The sequence below is a fragment of the Pungitius pungitius genome, unplaced genomic scaffold, assembly GCF_949316345.1.
Source record: "Pungitius pungitius unplaced genomic scaffold, fPunPun2.1 scaffold_46, whole genome shotgun sequence".
NCBI lineage: Eukaryota > Metazoa > Chordata > Actinopteri > Perciformes > Gasterosteidae > Pungitius > Pungitius pungitius.
Window position 1 is genome coordinate 151026 of NW_026909835.1, and position 14975 is coordinate 166000.

Consider the following 14975-nt stretch of genomic DNA (forward strand, 5'->3'; position numbering starts at 1 on the left):
CTGATTATCTTTGACACGTTTTAAAGGATTAGGAAAAAGATAAAAAGCAGCGTACGGCCATACCTCTCTAGTTCCGCCCGATTTCGTCTGATCTCGGAAGCTAAGCAGAGCAGGGCCTGGTTAGTACCTGGATGGAAGACCGCCTGGGAATCCCAGGTGCCGTAAGCTTTTTCACTTCTCTCTCCGAAAGCCGCCCAGCGCCGCAGATTGTACACCCACACAATTGTAAAAAGTATTTCACATTGTAGAAGAGATGCAATAGGAAGAAGATGAAAGGTGGCTTACGTCCATACCATCGTCAGGCCATTTGAGGTGGCGGGGACTGCAATGGCCATCCACCGATTGGCTGGGACTCCTGGGGGGGTCTTCTCTAGTCCATCCAATTTTCGGCATAGGATGTCACAGCCTTCTTTGCATACCCTTATTTAACCCACACAAAGATGCCAACGGCAGGCGTGACATAATTTTTTGACGCATTATAAAGGATTAGGAAAAAGATAAAAAGCAGCTTACGGCCATACCTCTCTGGTTCCGCCCGATCTCGTCTGATCTCGGAAGCTAAGCAGAGCAGGGCCTGGTTAGTACCTGGATGGAAGACCGCCTGGGAATCCCAGGTGCCGTAAGCTTTTTCACTTCTCTCTGAAAGCCGCCGAGCGCCGCAGATTGTACACCTACAAATTACAAAAAGTATATCACGTTGTCGAAGAGATGCATGTTTAGTGTTGTTTTAACGTTGGATATATAAGGAACTTAGACAATATCATCAAAATTGATTCCGTTTCATGGTTGCTAAATTAGTGTTGATCAACATTTAACAATTGGCATACTTTTGTTTGTAATTTAGCCGTTGAAATACAGGTGCTAACCCAACATGTTAGAATTGCCAGTGAAGAAAAGTAAAGTTACCTTCAGGTTTTAGGAACCTCTCTTGCCAATCCTAAGAACTGCTTCAATTTTAGAAAAAGAAACTCTTCTGATTATCTTTGACACGTTTTAAAGGATTAGGAAAAAGATAAAAAGCAGCTTACGGCCATACCTCTCTGGTTCCGCCCGATCTCGTCTGATCTCGGAAGCTAAGCAGAGCAGGGCCTGGTTAGTACCTGGATGGAAGACCGCCTGGGAATCCCAGGTGCCGTAAGCTTTTTCACTTCTCTCTGAAAGCCGCCGAGCGCCGCAGATTGTACACCTACAAATTACAAAAAGTACATCACATTGTCGAAGAGATGCATGTTTAGTGTTGTTTTAACGTTGGATATATAAGGAACTTAGACAATATCATCAAAATTGATTCCGTTTCATGGTTGCTAAATTAGTGTTGATCAACATTTAACAATTGGCATACTTTTGTTTGTAATTTAGCCGTTGAAATACAGGTGCTAACCCAACATGTTAGAATTGCCAGTGAAGAAAAGTAAAGTTACCTTCAGGTTTTAGGAACCTCTCTTGCCAATCCTAAGAACTGCTTCAATTTTAGAAAAAGAAACTCTTCTGATTATCTTTGACACGTTTTAAAGGATTAGGAAAAAGATAAAAAGCAGCGTACGGCCATACCTCTCTAGTTCCGCCCGATTTCGTCTGATCTCGGAAGCTAAGCAGAGCAGGGCCTGGTTAGTACCTGGATGGAAGACCGCCTGGGAATCCCAGGTGCCGTAAGCTTTTTCACTTCTCTCTCCGAAAGCCGCCCAGCGCCGCAGATTGTACACCCACACAATTGTAAAAAGTATTTCACATTGTAGAAGAGATGCAATAGGAAGAAGATGAAAGGTGGCTTACGTCCATACCATCGTCAGGCCATTTGAGGTGGCGGGGACTGCAATGGCCATCCACCGATTGGCTGGGACTCCTGGGCGGGTCTTCTCTAGTCCATCCAATTTTCGGCATAGGATGTCACAGCCTTCTTTGCATACCCTTATTTAACCCACACAAAGATGCCAACGGCAGGCGTGACATAATTTTTTGACGCATTATAAAGGATTAGGAAAAAGATAAAAAGCAGCTTACGGCCATACCTCTCTGGTTCCGCCCGATCTCGTCTGATCTCGGAAGCTAAGCAGAGCAGGGCCTGGTTAGTACCTGGATGGAAGACCGCCTGGGAATCCCAGGTGCCGTAAGCTTTTTCACTTCTCTCTGAAAGCCGCCGAGCGCCGCAGATTGTACACCTACAAATTACAAAAAGTATATCACGTTGTCGAAGAGATGCATGTTTAGTGTTGTTTTAACGTTGGATATATAAGGAACTTAGACAATATCATCAAAATTGATTCCGTTTCATGGTTGCTAAATTAGTGTTGATCAACATTTAACAATTGGCATACTTTTGTTTGTAATTTAGCCGTTGAAATACAGGTGCTAACCCAACATGTTAGAATTGCCAGTGAAGAAAAGTAAAGTTACCTTCAGGTTTTAGGAACCTCTCTTGCCAATCCTAAGAACTGCTTCAATTTTAGAAAAAGAAACTCTTCTGATTATCTTTGACACGTTTTAAAGGATTAGGAAAAAGATAAAAAGCAGCTTACGGCCATACCTCTCTGGTTCCGCCCGATCTCGTCTGATCTCGGAAGCTAAGCAGAGCAGGGCCTGGTTAGTACCTGGATGGAAGACCGCCTGGGAATCCCAGGTGCCGTAAGCTTTTTCACTTCTCTCTGAAAGCCGCCGAGCGCCGCAGATTGTACACCTACAAATTACAAAAAGTACATCACATTGTCGAAGAGATGCATGTTTAGTGTTGTTTTAACGTTGGATATATAAGGAACTTAGACAATATCATCAAAATTGATTCCGTTTCATGGTTGCTAAATTAGTGTTGATCAACATTTAACAATTGGCATACTTTTGTTTGTAATTTAGCCGTTGAAATACAGGTGCTAACCCAACATGTTAGAATTGCCAGTGAAGAAAAGTAAAGTTACCTTCAGGTTTTAGGAACCTCTCTTGCCAATCCTAAGAACTGCTTCAATTTTAGAAAAAGAAACTCTTCTGATTATCTTTGACACGTTTTAAAGGATTAGGAAAAAGATAAAAAGCAGCTTACGGCCATACCTCTCTGGTTCCGCCCGATCTCGTCTGATCTCGGAAGCTAAGCAGAGCAGGGCCTGGTTAGTACCTGGATGGAAGACCGCCTGGGAATCCCAGGTGCCGTAAGCTTTTTCACTTCTCTCTGAAAGCCGCCGAGCGCCGCAGATTGTACACCTACAAATTACAAAAAGTACATCACATTGTCGAAGAGATGCATGTTTAGTGTTGTTTTAACGTTGGATATATAAGGAACTTAGACAATATCATCAAAATTGATTCCGTTTCATGGTTGCTAAATTAGTGTTGATCAACATTTAACAATTGGCATACTTTTGTTTGTAATTTAGCCGTTGAAATACAGGTGCTAACCCAACATGTTAGAATTGCCAGTGAAGAAAAGTAAAGTTACCTTCAGGTTTTAGGAACCTCTCTTGCCAATCCTAAGAACTGCTTCAATTTTAGAAAAAGAAACTCTTCTGATTATCTTTGACACGTTTTAAAGGATTAGGAAAAAGATAAAAAGCAGCGTACGGCCATACCTCTCTAGTTCCGCCCGATTTCGTCTGATCTCGGAAGCTAAGCAGAGCAGGGCCTGGTTAGTACCTGGATGGAAGACCGCCTGGGAATCCCAGGTGCCGTAAGCTTTTTCACTTCTCTCTCCGAAAGCCGCCCAGCGCCGCAGATTGTACACCCACACAATTGTAAAAAGTATTTCACATTGTAGAAGAGATGCAATAGGAAGAAGATGAAAGGTGGCTTATGTCCATACCATCGTCAGGCCATTTGAGGTGGCGGGGACTGCAATGGCCATCCACCGATTGGCTGGGACTCCTGGGCGGGTCTTCTCTAGTCCATCCAATTTTCGGCATAGGATGTCACAGCCTTCTTTGCATACCCTTATTTAACCCACACAAAGATGCCAACGGCAGGCGTGACATAATTTTTTGACGCATTATAAAGGATTAGGAAAAAGATAAAAAGCAGCTTACGGCCATACCTCTCTGGTTCCGCCCGATCTCGTCTGATCTCGGAAGCTAAGCAGAGCAGGGCCTGGTTAGTACCTGGATGGAAGACCGCCTGGGAATCCCAGGTGCCGTAAGCTTTTTCACTTCTCTCTCCGAAAGCCGCCCAGCGCCGCAGATTGTACACCTACACAATTGTAAAAAGTATTTCACATTGTAGAAGAGATGCAATAGGAAGAAGATGAAAGGTGGCTTACGTCCATACCATCGTCAGGCCATTTGAGGTGGCGGGGACTGCAATGGCCATCCACCGATTGGCTGGGACTCCTGGGCGGGTCTTCTCTAGTCCATCCAATTTTCGGCATAGGATGTCACAGCCTGCTTTGCATACCCTTATTTAACCCACACAAAGATGCCAACGGCAGGCGTGACATAATTTTTTGACGCATTATAAAGGATTAGGAAAAAGATAAAAAGCAGCTTACGGCCATACCTCTCTGGTTCCGCCCGATCTCGTCTGATCTCGGAAGCTAAGCAGAGCAGGGCCTGGTTAGTACCTGGATGGAAGACCGCCTGGGAATCCCAGGTGCCGTAAGCTTTTTCACTTCTCTCTGAAAGCCGCCGAGCGCCGCAGATTGTACACCTACAAATTACAAAAAGTACATCACATTGTCGAAGAGATGCATGTTTAGAGTTGTTTTAACGTTGGATATATAAGGAACTTAGACAATATCATCAAAATTGATTCCGTTTCATGGTTGCTAAATTAGTGTTGATCAACATTTAACAATTGGCATACTTTTGTTTGTAATTTAGCCGTTGAAATACAGGTGCTAACCCAACATGTTAGAATTGCCAGTGAAGAAAAGTAAAGTTACCTTCAGGTTTTAGGAACCTCTCTTGCCAATCCTAAGAACTGCTTCAATTTTAGAAAAAGAAACTTTTCTGATTATCTTTGACACGTTCTAAAGGATTAGGAAAAAGATAAAAAGCAGCTTACGGCCATACCTCTCTGGTTCCGCCCGATCTCGTCTGATCTCGGAAGCTAAGCAGAGCAGGGCCTGGTTAGTACCTGGATGGAAGACCGCCTGGGAATCCCAGGTGCCGTAAGCTTTTTCACTTCTCTCTCCGAAAGCCGCCCAGCGCCGCAGATTGTACACCCACACAATTGTAAAAAGTATTTCACATTGTAGAAGAGATGCAATAGGAAGAAGATGAAAGGTGGCTTACGTCCATACCATCGTCAGGCCATTTGAGGTGGCGGGGACTGCAATGGCCATCCACCGATTGGCTGGGACTCCTGGGCGGGTCTTCTCTAGTCCATCCAATTTTCGGCATAGGATGTCACAGCCTTCTTTGCATACCCTTATTTAACCCACACAAAGATGCCAACGGCAGGCGTGACATAATTTTTTGACGCATTATAAAGGATTAGGAAAAAGATAAAAAGCAGCTTACGGCCATACCTCTCTGGTTCCGCCCGATCTCGTCTGATCTCGGAAGCTAAGCAGAGCAGGGCCTGGTTAGTACCTGGATGGAAGACCGCCTGGGAATCCCAGGTGCCGTAAGCTTTTTCACTTCTCTCTGAAAGCCGCCGAGCGCCGCAGATTGTACACCTACAAATTACAAAAAGTACATCACATTGTCGAAGAGATGCATGTTTAGTGTTGTTTTAACGTTGGATATATAAGGAACTTAGACAATATCATCAAAATTGATTCCGTTTCATGGTTGCTAAATTAGTGTTGATCAACATTTAACAATTGGCATACTTTTGTTTGTAATTTAGCCGTTGAAATACAGGTGCTAACCCAACATGTTAGAATTGCCAGTGAAGAAAAGTAAAGTTACCTTCAGGTTTTAGGAACCTCTCTTGCCAATCCTAAGAACTGCTTCAATTTTAGAAAAAGAAACTCTTCTGATTATCTTTGACACGTTTTAAAGGATTAGGAAAAAGATAAAAAGCAGCGTACGGCCATACCTCTCTAGTTCCGCCCGATTTCGTCTGATCTCGGAAGCTAAGCAGAGCAGGGCCTGGTTAGTACCTGGATGGAAGACCGCCTGGGAATCCCAGGTGCCGTAAGCTTTTTCACTTCTCTCTCCGAAAGCCGCCCAGCGCCGCAGATTGTACACCTACACAATTGTAAAAAGTATTTCACATTGTAGAAGAGATGCAATAGGAAGAAGATGAAAGGTGGCTTATGTCCATACCATCGTCAGGCCATTTGAGGTGGCGGGGACTGCAATGGCCATCCACCGATTGGCTGGGACTCCTGGGCGGGTCTTCTCTAGTCCATCCAATTTTCGGCATAGGATGTCACAGCCTTCTTTGCATACCCTTATTTAACCCACACAAAGATGCCAACGGCAGGCGTGACATAATTTTTTGACGCATTATAAAGGATTAGGAAAAAGATCAAAAGCAGCTTACGGCCATACCTCTCTGGTTCCGCCCGATCTCGTCTGATCTCGGAAGCTAAGCAGAGCAGGGCCTGGTTAGTACCTGGATGGAAGACCGCCTGGGAATCCCAGGTGCCGTAAGCTTTTTCACTTCTCTCTGAAAGCCGCCGAGCGCCGCAGATTGTACACCTACAAATTACAAAAAGTACATCACATTGTCGAAGAGATGCATGTTTAGTGTTGTTTTAACGTTGGATATATAAGGAACTTAGACAATATCATCAAAATTGATTCCGTTTCATGGTTGCTAAATTAGTGTTGATCAACATTTAACAATTGGCATACTTTTGTTTGTAATTTAGCCATTGAAATACAGGTGCTAACCCAACATGTTAGAATTGCCAGTGAAGAAAAGTAAAGTTACCTTCAGGTTTTAGGAACCTCTCTTGCCAATCCTAAGAACTGCTTCAATTTTAGAAAAAGAAACTTTTCTGATTATCTTTGACACGTTCTAAAGGATTAGGAAAAAGATAAAAAGCAGCTTACGGCCATACCTCTCTGGTTCCGCCCGATCTCGTCTGATCTCGGAAGCTAAGCAGAGCAGGGCCTGGTTAGTACCTGGATGGAAGACTGCCTGGGAATCCCAGGTGCCGTAAGCTTTTTCACTTCTCTCTCCGAAAGCCGCCCAGCGCCGCAGATTGTACACCCACACAATTGTAAAAAGTATTTCACATTGTAGAAGAGATGCAATAGGAAGAAGATGAAAGGTGGCTTACGTCCATACCATCGTCAGGCCATTTGAGGTGGCGGGGACTGCAATGGCCATCCACCGATTGGCTGGGACTCCTGGGCGGGTCTTCTCTAGTCCATCCAATTTTCGGCATAGGATGTCACAGCCTTCTTTGCATACCCTTATTTAACCCACACAAAGATGCCAACGGCAGGCGTGACATAATTTTTTGACGCATTATAAAGGATTAGGAAAAAGATAAAAAGCAGCTTACGGCCATACCTCTCTGGTTCCGCCCGATCTCGTCTGATCTCGGAAGCTAAGCAGAGCAGGGCCTGGTTAGTACCTGGATGGAAGACCGCCTGGGAATCCCAGGTGCCGTAAGCTTTTTCACTTCTCTCTGAAAGCCGCCGAGCGCCGCAGATTGTACACCTACAAATTACAAAAAGTACATCACATTGTCGAAGAGATGCATGTTTAGTGTTGTTTTAACGTTGGATATATAAGGAACTTAGACAATATCATCAAAATTGATTCCGTTTCATGGTTGCTAAATTAGTGTTGATCAACATTTAACAATTGGCATACTTTTGTTTGTAATTTAGCCGTTGAAATACAGGTGCTAACCCAACATGTTAGAATTGCCAGTGAAGAAAAGTAAAGTTACCTTCAGGTTTTAGGAACCTCTCTTGCCAATCCTAAGAACTGCTTCAATTTTAGAAAAAGAAACTCTTCTGATTATCTTTGACACGTTTTAAAGGATTAGGAAAAAGATAAAAAGCAGCGTACGGCCATACCTCTCTAGTTCCGCCCGATTTCGTCTGATCTCGGAAGCTAAGCAGAGCAGGGCCTGGTTAGTACCTGGATGGAAGACCGCCTGGGAATCCCAGGTGCCGTAAGCTTTTTCACTTCTCTCTCCGAAAGCCGCCCAGCGCCGCAGATTGTACACCCACACAATTGTAAAAAGTATTTCACATTGTAGAAGAGATGCAATAGGAAGAAGATGAAAGGTGGCTTATGTCCATACCATCGTCAGGCCATTTGAGGTGGCGGGGACTGCAATGGCCATCCACCGATTGGCTGGGACTCCTGGGCGGGTCTTCTCTAGTCCATCCAATTTTCGGCATAGGATGTCACAGCCTTCTTTGCATACCCTTATTTAACCCACACAAAGATGCCAACGGCAGGCGTGACATAATTTTTTGACGCATTATAAAGGATTAGGAAAAAGATAAAAAGCAGCTTACGGCCATACCTCTCTGGTTCCGCCCGATCTCGTCTGATCTCGGAAGCTAAGCAGAGCAGGGCCTGGTTAGTACCTGGATGGAAGACCGCCTGGGAATCCCAGGTGCCGTAAGCTTTTTCACTTCTCTCTCCGAAAGCCGCCCAGCGCCGCAGATTGTACACCTACACAATTGTAAAAAGTATTTCACATTGTAGAAGAGATGCAATAGGAAGAAGATGAAAGGTGGCTTATGTCCATACCATCGTCAGGCCATTTGAGGTGGCGGGGACTGCAATGGCCATCCACCGATTGGCTGGGACTCCTGGGCGGGTCTTCTCTAGTCCATCCAATTTTCGGCATAGGATGTCACAGCCTTCTTTGCATACCCTTATTTAACCCACACAAAGATGCCAACGGCAGGCGTGACATAATTTTTTGACGCATTATAAAGGATTAGGAAAAAGATCAAAAGCAGCTTACGGCCATACCTCTCTGGTTCCGCCCGATCTCGTCTGATCTCGGAAGCTAAGCAGAGCAGGGCCTGGTTAGTACCTGGATGGAAGACCGCCTGGGAATCCCAGGTGCCGTAAGCTTTTTCACTTCTCTCTGAAAGCCGCCGAGCGCCGCAGATTGTACACCTACAAATTACAAAAAGTACATCACATTGTCGAAGAGATGCATGTTTAGTGTTGTTTTAACGTTGGATATATAAGGAACTTAGACAATATCATCAAAATTGATTCCGTTTCATGGTTGCTAAATTAGTGTTGATCAACATTTAACAATTGGCATACTTTTGTTTGTAATTTAGCCATTGAAATACAGGTGCTAACCCAACATGTTAGAATTGCCAGTGAAGAAAAGTAAAGTTACCTTCAGGTTTTAGGAACCTCTCTTGCCAATCCTAAGAACTGCTTCAATTTTAGAAAAAGAAACTCTTCTGATTATCTTTGACACGTTTTAAAGGATTAGGAAAAAGATAAAAAGCAGCGTACGGCCATACCTCTCTAGTTCCGCCCGATTTCGTCTGATCTCGGAAGCTAAACAGAGCAGGGCCTGGTTAGTACCTGGATGGAAGACCGCCTGGGAATCCCAGGTGCCGTAAGCTTTTTCACTTCTCTCTCCGAAAGCCGCCCAGCGCCGCAGATTGTACACCCACACAATTGTAAAAAGTATTTCACATTGTAGAAGAGATGCAATAGGAAGAAGATGAAAGGTGGCTTATGTCCATACCATCGTCAGGCCATTTGAGGTGGCGGGGACTGCAATGGCCATCCACCGATTGGCTGGGACTCCTGGGCGGGTCTTCTCTAGTCCATCCAATTTTCGGCATAGGATGTCACAGCCTTCTTTGCATACCCTTATTTAACCCACACAAAGATGCCAACGGCAGGCGTGACATAATTTTTTGACGCATTATAAAGGATTAGGAAAAAGATAAAAAGCAGCTTACGGCCATACCTCTCTGGTTCCGCCCGATCTCGTCTGATCTCGGAAGCTAAGCAGAGCAGGGCCTGGTTAGTACCTGGATGGAAGACCGCCTGGGAATCCCAGGTGCCGTAAGCTTTTTCACTTCTCTCTCCGAAAGCCGCCCAGCGCCGCAGATTGTACACCTACACAATTGTAAAAAGTATTTCACATTGTAGAAGAGATGCAATAGGAAGAAGATGAAAGGTGGCTTACGTCCATACCATCGTCAGGCCATTTGAGGTGGCGGGGACTGCAATGGCCATCCACCGATTGGCTGGGACTCCTGGGCGGGTCTTCTCTAGTCCATCCAATTTTCGGCATAGGATGTCACAGCCTGCTTTGCATACCCTTATTTAACCCACACAAAGATGCCAACGGCAGGCGTGACATAATTTTTTGACGCATTATAAAGGATTAGGAAAAAGATAAAAAGCAGCTTACGGCCATACCTCTCTGGTTCCGCCCGATCTCGTCTGATCTCGGAAGCTAAGCAGAGCAGGGCCTGGTTAGTACCTGGATGGAAGACCGCCTGGGAATCCCAGGTGCCGTAAGCTTTTTCACTTCTCTCTGAAAGCCGCCGAGCGCCGCAGATTGTACACCTACAAATTACAAAAAGTACATCACATTGTCGAAGAGATGCATGTTTAGTGTTGTTTTAACGTTGGATATATAAGGAACTTAGACAATATCATCAAAATTGATTCCGTTTCATGGTTGCTAAATTAGTGTTGATCAACATTTAACAATTGGCATACTTTTGTTTGTAATTTAGCCGTTGAAATACAGGTGCTAACCCAACATGTTAGAATTGCCAGTGAAGAAAAGTAAAGTTACCTTCAGGTTTTAGGAACCTCTCTTGCCAATCCTAAGAACTGCTTCAATTTTAGAAAAAGAAACTCTTCTGATTATCTTTGACACGTTTTAAAGGATTAGGAAAAAGATAAAAAGCAGCGTACGGCCATACCTCTCTGGTTCCGCCCGATTTTGTCTGATCTCGGAAGCTAAGCAGAGCAGGGCCTGGTTAGTACCTGGATGGAAGACCGCCTGGGAATCCCAGGTGCCGTAAGCTTTTTCACTTCTCTCTCCGAAAGCCGCCCAGCGCCGCAGATTGTACACCTACACAATTGTAAAAAGTATTTCACATTGTAGAAGAGATGCAATAGGAAGAAGATGAAAGGTGGCTTACGTCCATACCATCGTCAGGCCATTTGAGGTGGCGGGGACTGCAATGGCCATCCACCGATTGGCTGGGACTCCTGGGCGGGTCTTCTCTAGTCCATCCAATTTTCGGCATAGGATATCACAGCCTTCTTTGCATACCCTTATTTAACCCACACAAAGATGCCAACGGCAGGCGTGACATAATTTTTTGACGCATTATAAAGGATTAGGAAAAAGATAAAAAGCAGCTTACGGCCATACCTCTCTGGTTCCGCCCGATCTCGTCTGATCTCGGAAGCTAAGCAGAGCAGGGCCTGGTTAGTACCTGGATGGAAGACCGCCTGGGAATCCCAGGTGCCGTAAGCTTTTTCACTTCTCTCTGAAAGCCGCCGAGCGCCGCAGATTGTACACCTACAAATTACAAAAAGTATATCACGTTGTCGAAGAGATGCATGTTTAGTGTTGTTTTAACGTTGGATTTATAAGGAACTTAGACAATATCATCAAAATTGATTCCGTTTCATGGTTGCTAAATTAGTGTTGATCAACATTTAACAATTGGCATACTTTTGTTTGTAATTTAGCCGTTGAAATACAGGTGCTAACCCAACATGTTAGAATTGCCAGTGAAGAAAAGTAAAGTTACCTTCAGGTTTTAGGAACCTCTCTTGCCAATCCTAAGAACTGCTTCAATTTTAGAAAAAGAAACTCTTCTGATTATCTTTGACACGTTTTAAAGGATTAGGAAAAAGATAAAAAGCAGCTTACGGCCATACCTCTCTGGTTCCGCCCGATCTCGTCTGATCTCGGAAGCTAAGCAGAGCAGGGCCTGGTTAGTACCTGGATGGAAGACCGCCTGGGAATCCCAGGTGCCGTAAGCTTTTTCACTTCTCTCTGAAAGCCGCCGAGCGCCGCAGATTGTACACCTACAAATTACAAAAAGTACATCACATTGTCGAAGAGATGCATGTTTAGTGTTGTTTTAACGTTGGATATATAAGGAACTTAGACAATATCATCAAAATTGATTCCGTTTCATGGTTGCTAAATTAGTGTTGATCAACATTTAACAATTGGCATACTTTTGTTTGTAATTTAGCCGTTGAAATACAGGTGCTAACCCAACATGTTAGAATTGCCAGTGAAGAAAAGTAAAGTTACCTTCAGGTTTTAGGAACCTCTCTTGCCAATCCTAAGAACTGCTTCAATTTTAGAAAAAGAAACTCTTCTGATTATCTTTGACACGTTTTAAAGGATTAGGAAAAAGATAAAAAGCAGCTTACGGCCATACCTCTCTGGTTCCGCCCGATTTTGTCTGATCTCGGAAGCTAAGCAGAGCAGGGCCTGGTTAGTACCTGGATGGAAGACCGCCTGGGAATCCCAGGTGCCGTAAGCTTTTTCACTTCTCTCTCCGAAAGCCGCCCAGCGCCGCAGATTGTACACCTACACAATTGTAAAAAGTATTTCACATTGTAGAAGAGATGCAATAGGAAGAAGATGAAAGGTGGCTTACGTCCATACCATCGTCAGGCCATTTGAGGTGGCGGGGACTGCAATGGCCATCCACCGATTGGCTGGGACTCCTGGGCGGGTCTTCTCTAGTCCATCCAATTTTCGGCATAGGATATCACAGCCTTCTTTGCATACCCTTATTTAACCCACACAAAGATGCCAACGGCAGGCGTGACATAATTTTTTGACGCATTATAAAGGATTAGGAAAAAGATAAAAAGCAGCTTACGGCCATACCTCTCTGGTTCCGCCCGATCTCGTCTGATCTCGGAAGCTAAGCAGAGCAGGGCCTGGTTAGTACCTGGATGGAAGACCGCCTGGGAATCCCAGGTGCCGTAAGCTTTTTCACTTCTCTCTGAAAGCCGCCGAGCGCCGCAGATTGTACACCTACAAATTACAAAAAGTATATCACGTTGTCGAAGAGATGCATGTTTAGTGTTGTTTTAACGTTGGATTTATAAGGAACTTAGACAATATCATCAAAATTGATTCCGTTTCATGGTTGCTAAATTAGTGTTGATCAACATTTAACAATTGGCATACTTTTGTTTGTAATTTAGCCGTTGAAATACAGGTGCTAACCCAACATGTTAGAATTGCCAGTGAAGAAAAGTAAAGTTACCTTCAGGTTTTAGGAACCTCTCTTGCCAATCCTAAGAACTGCTTCAATTTTAGAAAAAGAAACTCTTCTGATTATCTTTGACACGTTTTAAAGGATTAGGAAAAAGATAAAAAGCAGCTTACGGCCATACCTCTCTGGTTCCGCCCGATCTCGTCTGATCTCGGAAGCTAAGCAGAGCAGGGCCTGGTTAGTACCTGGATGGAAGACCGCCTGGGAATCCCAGGTGCCGTAAGCTTTTTCACTTCTCTCTGAAAGCCGCCGAGCGCCGCAGATTGTACACCTACAAATTACAAAAAGTACATCACATTGTCGAAGAGATGCATGTTTAGTGTTGTTTTAACGTTGGATATATAAGGAACTTAGACAATATCATCAAAATTGATTCCGTTTCATGGTTGCTAAATTAGTGTTGATCAACATTTAACAATTGGCATACTTTTGTTTGTAATTTAGCCGTTGAAATACAGGTGCTAACCCAACATGTTAGAATTGCCAGTGAAGAAAAGTAAAGTTACCTTCAGGTTTTAGGAACCTCTCTTGCCAATCCTAAGAACTGCTTCAATTTTAGAAAAAGAAACTCTTCTGATTATCTTTGACACGTTTTAAAGGATTAGGAAAAAGATAAAAAGCAGCTTACGGCCATACCTCTCTGGTTCCGCCCGATCTCGTCTGATCTCGGAAGCTAAGCAGAGCAGGGCCTGGTTAGTACCTGGATGGAAGACCGCCTGGGAATCCCAGGTGCCGTAAGCTTTTTCACTTCTCTCTGAAAGCCGCCGAGCGCCGCAGATTGTACACCTACAAATTACAAAAAGTACATCACATTGTCGAAGAGATGCATGTTTAGTGTTGTTTTAACGTTGGATATATAAGGAACTTAGACAATATCATCAAAATTGATTCCGTTTCATGGTTGCTAAATTAGTGTTGATCAACATTTAACAATTGGCATACTTTTGTTTGTAATTTAGCCGTTGAAATACAGGTGCTAACCCAACATGTTAGAATTGCCAGTGAAGAAAAGTAAAGTTACCTTCAGGTTTTAGGAACCTCTCTTGCCAATCCTAAGAACTGCTTCAATTTTAGAAAAAGAAACTCTTCTGATTATCTTTGACACGTTTTAAAGGATTAGGAAAAAGATAAAAAGCAGCGTACGGCCATACCTCTCTAGTTCCGCCCGATTTCGTCTGATCTCGGAAGCTAAGCAGAGCAGGGCCTGGTTAGTACCTGGATGGAAGACCGCCTGGGAATCCCAGGTGCCGTAAGCTTTTTCACTTCTCTCTCCGAAAGCCGCCCAGCGCCGCAGATTGTACACCCACACAATTGTAAAAAGTATTTCACATTGTAGAAGAGATGCAATAGGAAGAAGATGAAAGGTGGCTTACGTCCATACCATCGTCAGGCCATTTGAGGTGGCGGGGACTGCAATGGCCATCCACCGATTGGCTGGGACTCCTGGGGGGGTCTTCTCTAGTCCATCCAATTTTCGGCATAGGATGTCACAGCCTTCTTTGCATACCCTTATTTAACCCACACAAAGATGCCAACGGCAGGCGTGACATAATTTTTTGACGCATTATAAAGGATTAGGAAAAAGATAAAAAGCAGCTTACGGCCATACCTCTCTGGTTCCGCCCGATCTCGTCTGATCTCGGAAGCTAAGCAGAGCAGGGCCTGGTTAGTACCTGGATGGAAGACCGCCTGGGAATCCCAGGTGCCGTAAGCTTTTTCACTTCTCTCTGAAAGCCGCCGAGCGCCGCAGATTGTACACCTACAAATTACAAAAAGTATATCACGTTGTCGAAGAGATGCATGTTTAGTGTTGTTTTAACGTTGGATATATAAGGAACTTAGACAATATCATCAAAATTGATTCCGTTT

The 14975-nt window shown here is 44.1% G+C and overlaps 30 non-coding genes and 1 pseudogene across 30 annotated transcripts; all 31 read left to right on the forward strand.

Annotated features, from left to right (window-relative positions):
- The first annotated feature begins 49 nt into the window (after positions 1-49).
- LOC134112496 (5S ribosomal RNA) lies at positions 50-168 on the forward strand. The gene has a single exon (XR_009945832.1). It is a non-coding gene; the product is annotated as a 5S ribosomal RNA (ribosomal RNA).
- A 339-nt stretch (positions 169-507) lies between these two features.
- On the forward strand, positions 508-626 carry LOC134112377 (5S ribosomal RNA). Its single transcript, XR_009945713.1, has one exon. It is a non-coding gene; the product is annotated as a 5S ribosomal RNA (ribosomal RNA).
- A 396-nt stretch (positions 627-1022) lies between these two features.
- LOC134112378 (5S ribosomal RNA) lies at positions 1023-1141 on the forward strand. Its single transcript, XR_009945714.1, has one exon. It is a non-coding gene; the product is annotated as a 5S ribosomal RNA (ribosomal RNA).
- Positions 1142-1537: 396 nt separating this feature from the next.
- Positions 1538-1656, forward strand: LOC134112497 (5S ribosomal RNA). Its single transcript, XR_009945833.1, has one exon. It is a non-coding gene; the product is annotated as a 5S ribosomal RNA (ribosomal RNA).
- A 339-nt stretch (positions 1657-1995) lies between these two features.
- Positions 1996-2114, forward strand: LOC134112379 (5S ribosomal RNA). The gene has a single exon (XR_009945715.1). It is a non-coding gene; the product is annotated as a 5S ribosomal RNA (ribosomal RNA).
- Positions 2115-2510: 396 nt separating this feature from the next.
- Positions 2511-2629, forward strand: LOC134112380 (5S ribosomal RNA). Its single transcript, XR_009945716.1, has one exon. It is a non-coding gene; the product is annotated as a 5S ribosomal RNA (ribosomal RNA).
- A 396-nt stretch (positions 2630-3025) lies between these two features.
- Positions 3026-3144, forward strand: LOC134112381 (5S ribosomal RNA). The gene has a single exon (XR_009945717.1). It is a non-coding gene; the product is annotated as a 5S ribosomal RNA (ribosomal RNA).
- Positions 3145-3540: 396 nt separating this feature from the next.
- LOC134112498 (5S ribosomal RNA) lies at positions 3541-3659 on the forward strand. Its single transcript, XR_009945834.1, has one exon. It is a non-coding gene; the product is annotated as a 5S ribosomal RNA (ribosomal RNA).
- A 339-nt stretch (positions 3660-3998) lies between these two features.
- On the forward strand, positions 3999-4117 carry LOC134112382 (5S ribosomal RNA). The gene has a single exon (XR_009945718.1). It is a non-coding gene; the product is annotated as a 5S ribosomal RNA (ribosomal RNA).
- A 339-nt stretch (positions 4118-4456) lies between these two features.
- On the forward strand, positions 4457-4575 carry LOC134112384 (5S ribosomal RNA). Its single transcript, XR_009945720.1, has one exon. It is a non-coding gene; the product is annotated as a 5S ribosomal RNA (ribosomal RNA).
- Positions 4576-4971: 396 nt separating this feature from the next.
- LOC134112385 (5S ribosomal RNA) lies at positions 4972-5090 on the forward strand. Its single transcript, XR_009945721.1, has one exon. It is a non-coding gene; the product is annotated as a 5S ribosomal RNA (ribosomal RNA).
- A 339-nt stretch (positions 5091-5429) lies between these two features.
- Positions 5430-5548, forward strand: LOC134112386 (5S ribosomal RNA). Its single transcript, XR_009945722.1, has one exon. It is a non-coding gene; the product is annotated as a 5S ribosomal RNA (ribosomal RNA).
- Positions 5549-5944: 396 nt separating this feature from the next.
- LOC134112499 (5S ribosomal RNA) lies at positions 5945-6063 on the forward strand. The gene has a single exon (XR_009945835.1). It is a non-coding gene; the product is annotated as a 5S ribosomal RNA (ribosomal RNA).
- Positions 6064-6402: 339 nt separating this feature from the next.
- Positions 6403-6521, forward strand: LOC134112387 (5S ribosomal RNA). Its single transcript, XR_009945723.1, has one exon. It is a non-coding gene; the product is annotated as a 5S ribosomal RNA (ribosomal RNA).
- A 396-nt stretch (positions 6522-6917) lies between these two features.
- LOC134112429 (5S ribosomal RNA) lies at positions 6918-7036 on the forward strand. Its single transcript, XR_009945765.1, has one exon. It is a non-coding gene; the product is annotated as a 5S ribosomal RNA (ribosomal RNA).
- Positions 7037-7375: 339 nt separating this feature from the next.
- LOC134112388 (5S ribosomal RNA) lies at positions 7376-7494 on the forward strand. The gene has a single exon (XR_009945724.1). It is a non-coding gene; the product is annotated as a 5S ribosomal RNA (ribosomal RNA).
- A 396-nt stretch (positions 7495-7890) lies between these two features.
- LOC134112500 (5S ribosomal RNA) lies at positions 7891-8009 on the forward strand. Its single transcript, XR_009945836.1, has one exon. It is a non-coding gene; the product is annotated as a 5S ribosomal RNA (ribosomal RNA).
- A 339-nt stretch (positions 8010-8348) lies between these two features.
- On the forward strand, positions 8349-8467 carry LOC134112389 (5S ribosomal RNA). The gene has a single exon (XR_009945725.1). It is a non-coding gene; the product is annotated as a 5S ribosomal RNA (ribosomal RNA).
- Positions 8468-8806: 339 nt separating this feature from the next.
- Positions 8807-8925, forward strand: LOC134112390 (5S ribosomal RNA). Its single transcript, XR_009945726.1, has one exon. It is a non-coding gene; the product is annotated as a 5S ribosomal RNA (ribosomal RNA).
- A 396-nt stretch (positions 8926-9321) lies between these two features.
- LOC134112507 (5S ribosomal RNA) lies at positions 9322-9440 on the forward strand (annotated as a pseudogene).
- Positions 9441-9779: 339 nt separating this feature from the next.
- LOC134112391 (5S ribosomal RNA) lies at positions 9780-9898 on the forward strand. The gene has a single exon (XR_009945727.1). It is a non-coding gene; the product is annotated as a 5S ribosomal RNA (ribosomal RNA).
- A 339-nt stretch (positions 9899-10237) lies between these two features.
- Positions 10238-10356, forward strand: LOC134112392 (5S ribosomal RNA). Its single transcript, XR_009945728.1, has one exon. It is a non-coding gene; the product is annotated as a 5S ribosomal RNA (ribosomal RNA).
- A 396-nt stretch (positions 10357-10752) lies between these two features.
- Positions 10753-10871, forward strand: LOC134112502 (5S ribosomal RNA). Its single transcript, XR_009945838.1, has one exon. It is a non-coding gene; the product is annotated as a 5S ribosomal RNA (ribosomal RNA).
- Positions 10872-11210: 339 nt separating this feature from the next.
- On the forward strand, positions 11211-11329 carry LOC134112393 (5S ribosomal RNA). The gene has a single exon (XR_009945729.1). It is a non-coding gene; the product is annotated as a 5S ribosomal RNA (ribosomal RNA).
- A 396-nt stretch (positions 11330-11725) lies between these two features.
- Positions 11726-11844, forward strand: LOC134112395 (5S ribosomal RNA). The gene has a single exon (XR_009945731.1). It is a non-coding gene; the product is annotated as a 5S ribosomal RNA (ribosomal RNA).
- Positions 11845-12240: 396 nt separating this feature from the next.
- On the forward strand, positions 12241-12359 carry LOC134112488 (5S ribosomal RNA). The gene has a single exon (XR_009945824.1). It is a non-coding gene; the product is annotated as a 5S ribosomal RNA (ribosomal RNA).
- A 339-nt stretch (positions 12360-12698) lies between these two features.
- LOC134112396 (5S ribosomal RNA) lies at positions 12699-12817 on the forward strand. Its single transcript, XR_009945732.1, has one exon. It is a non-coding gene; the product is annotated as a 5S ribosomal RNA (ribosomal RNA).
- A 396-nt stretch (positions 12818-13213) lies between these two features.
- On the forward strand, positions 13214-13332 carry LOC134112397 (5S ribosomal RNA). Its single transcript, XR_009945733.1, has one exon. It is a non-coding gene; the product is annotated as a 5S ribosomal RNA (ribosomal RNA).
- Positions 13333-13728: 396 nt separating this feature from the next.
- On the forward strand, positions 13729-13847 carry LOC134112398 (5S ribosomal RNA). The gene has a single exon (XR_009945734.1). It is a non-coding gene; the product is annotated as a 5S ribosomal RNA (ribosomal RNA).
- Positions 13848-14243: 396 nt separating this feature from the next.
- Positions 14244-14362, forward strand: LOC134112501 (5S ribosomal RNA). Its single transcript, XR_009945837.1, has one exon. It is a non-coding gene; the product is annotated as a 5S ribosomal RNA (ribosomal RNA).
- A 339-nt stretch (positions 14363-14701) lies between these two features.
- Positions 14702-14820, forward strand: LOC134112399 (5S ribosomal RNA). The gene has a single exon (XR_009945735.1). It is a non-coding gene; the product is annotated as a 5S ribosomal RNA (ribosomal RNA).
- Positions 14821-14975: the final 155 nt, after the last annotated feature.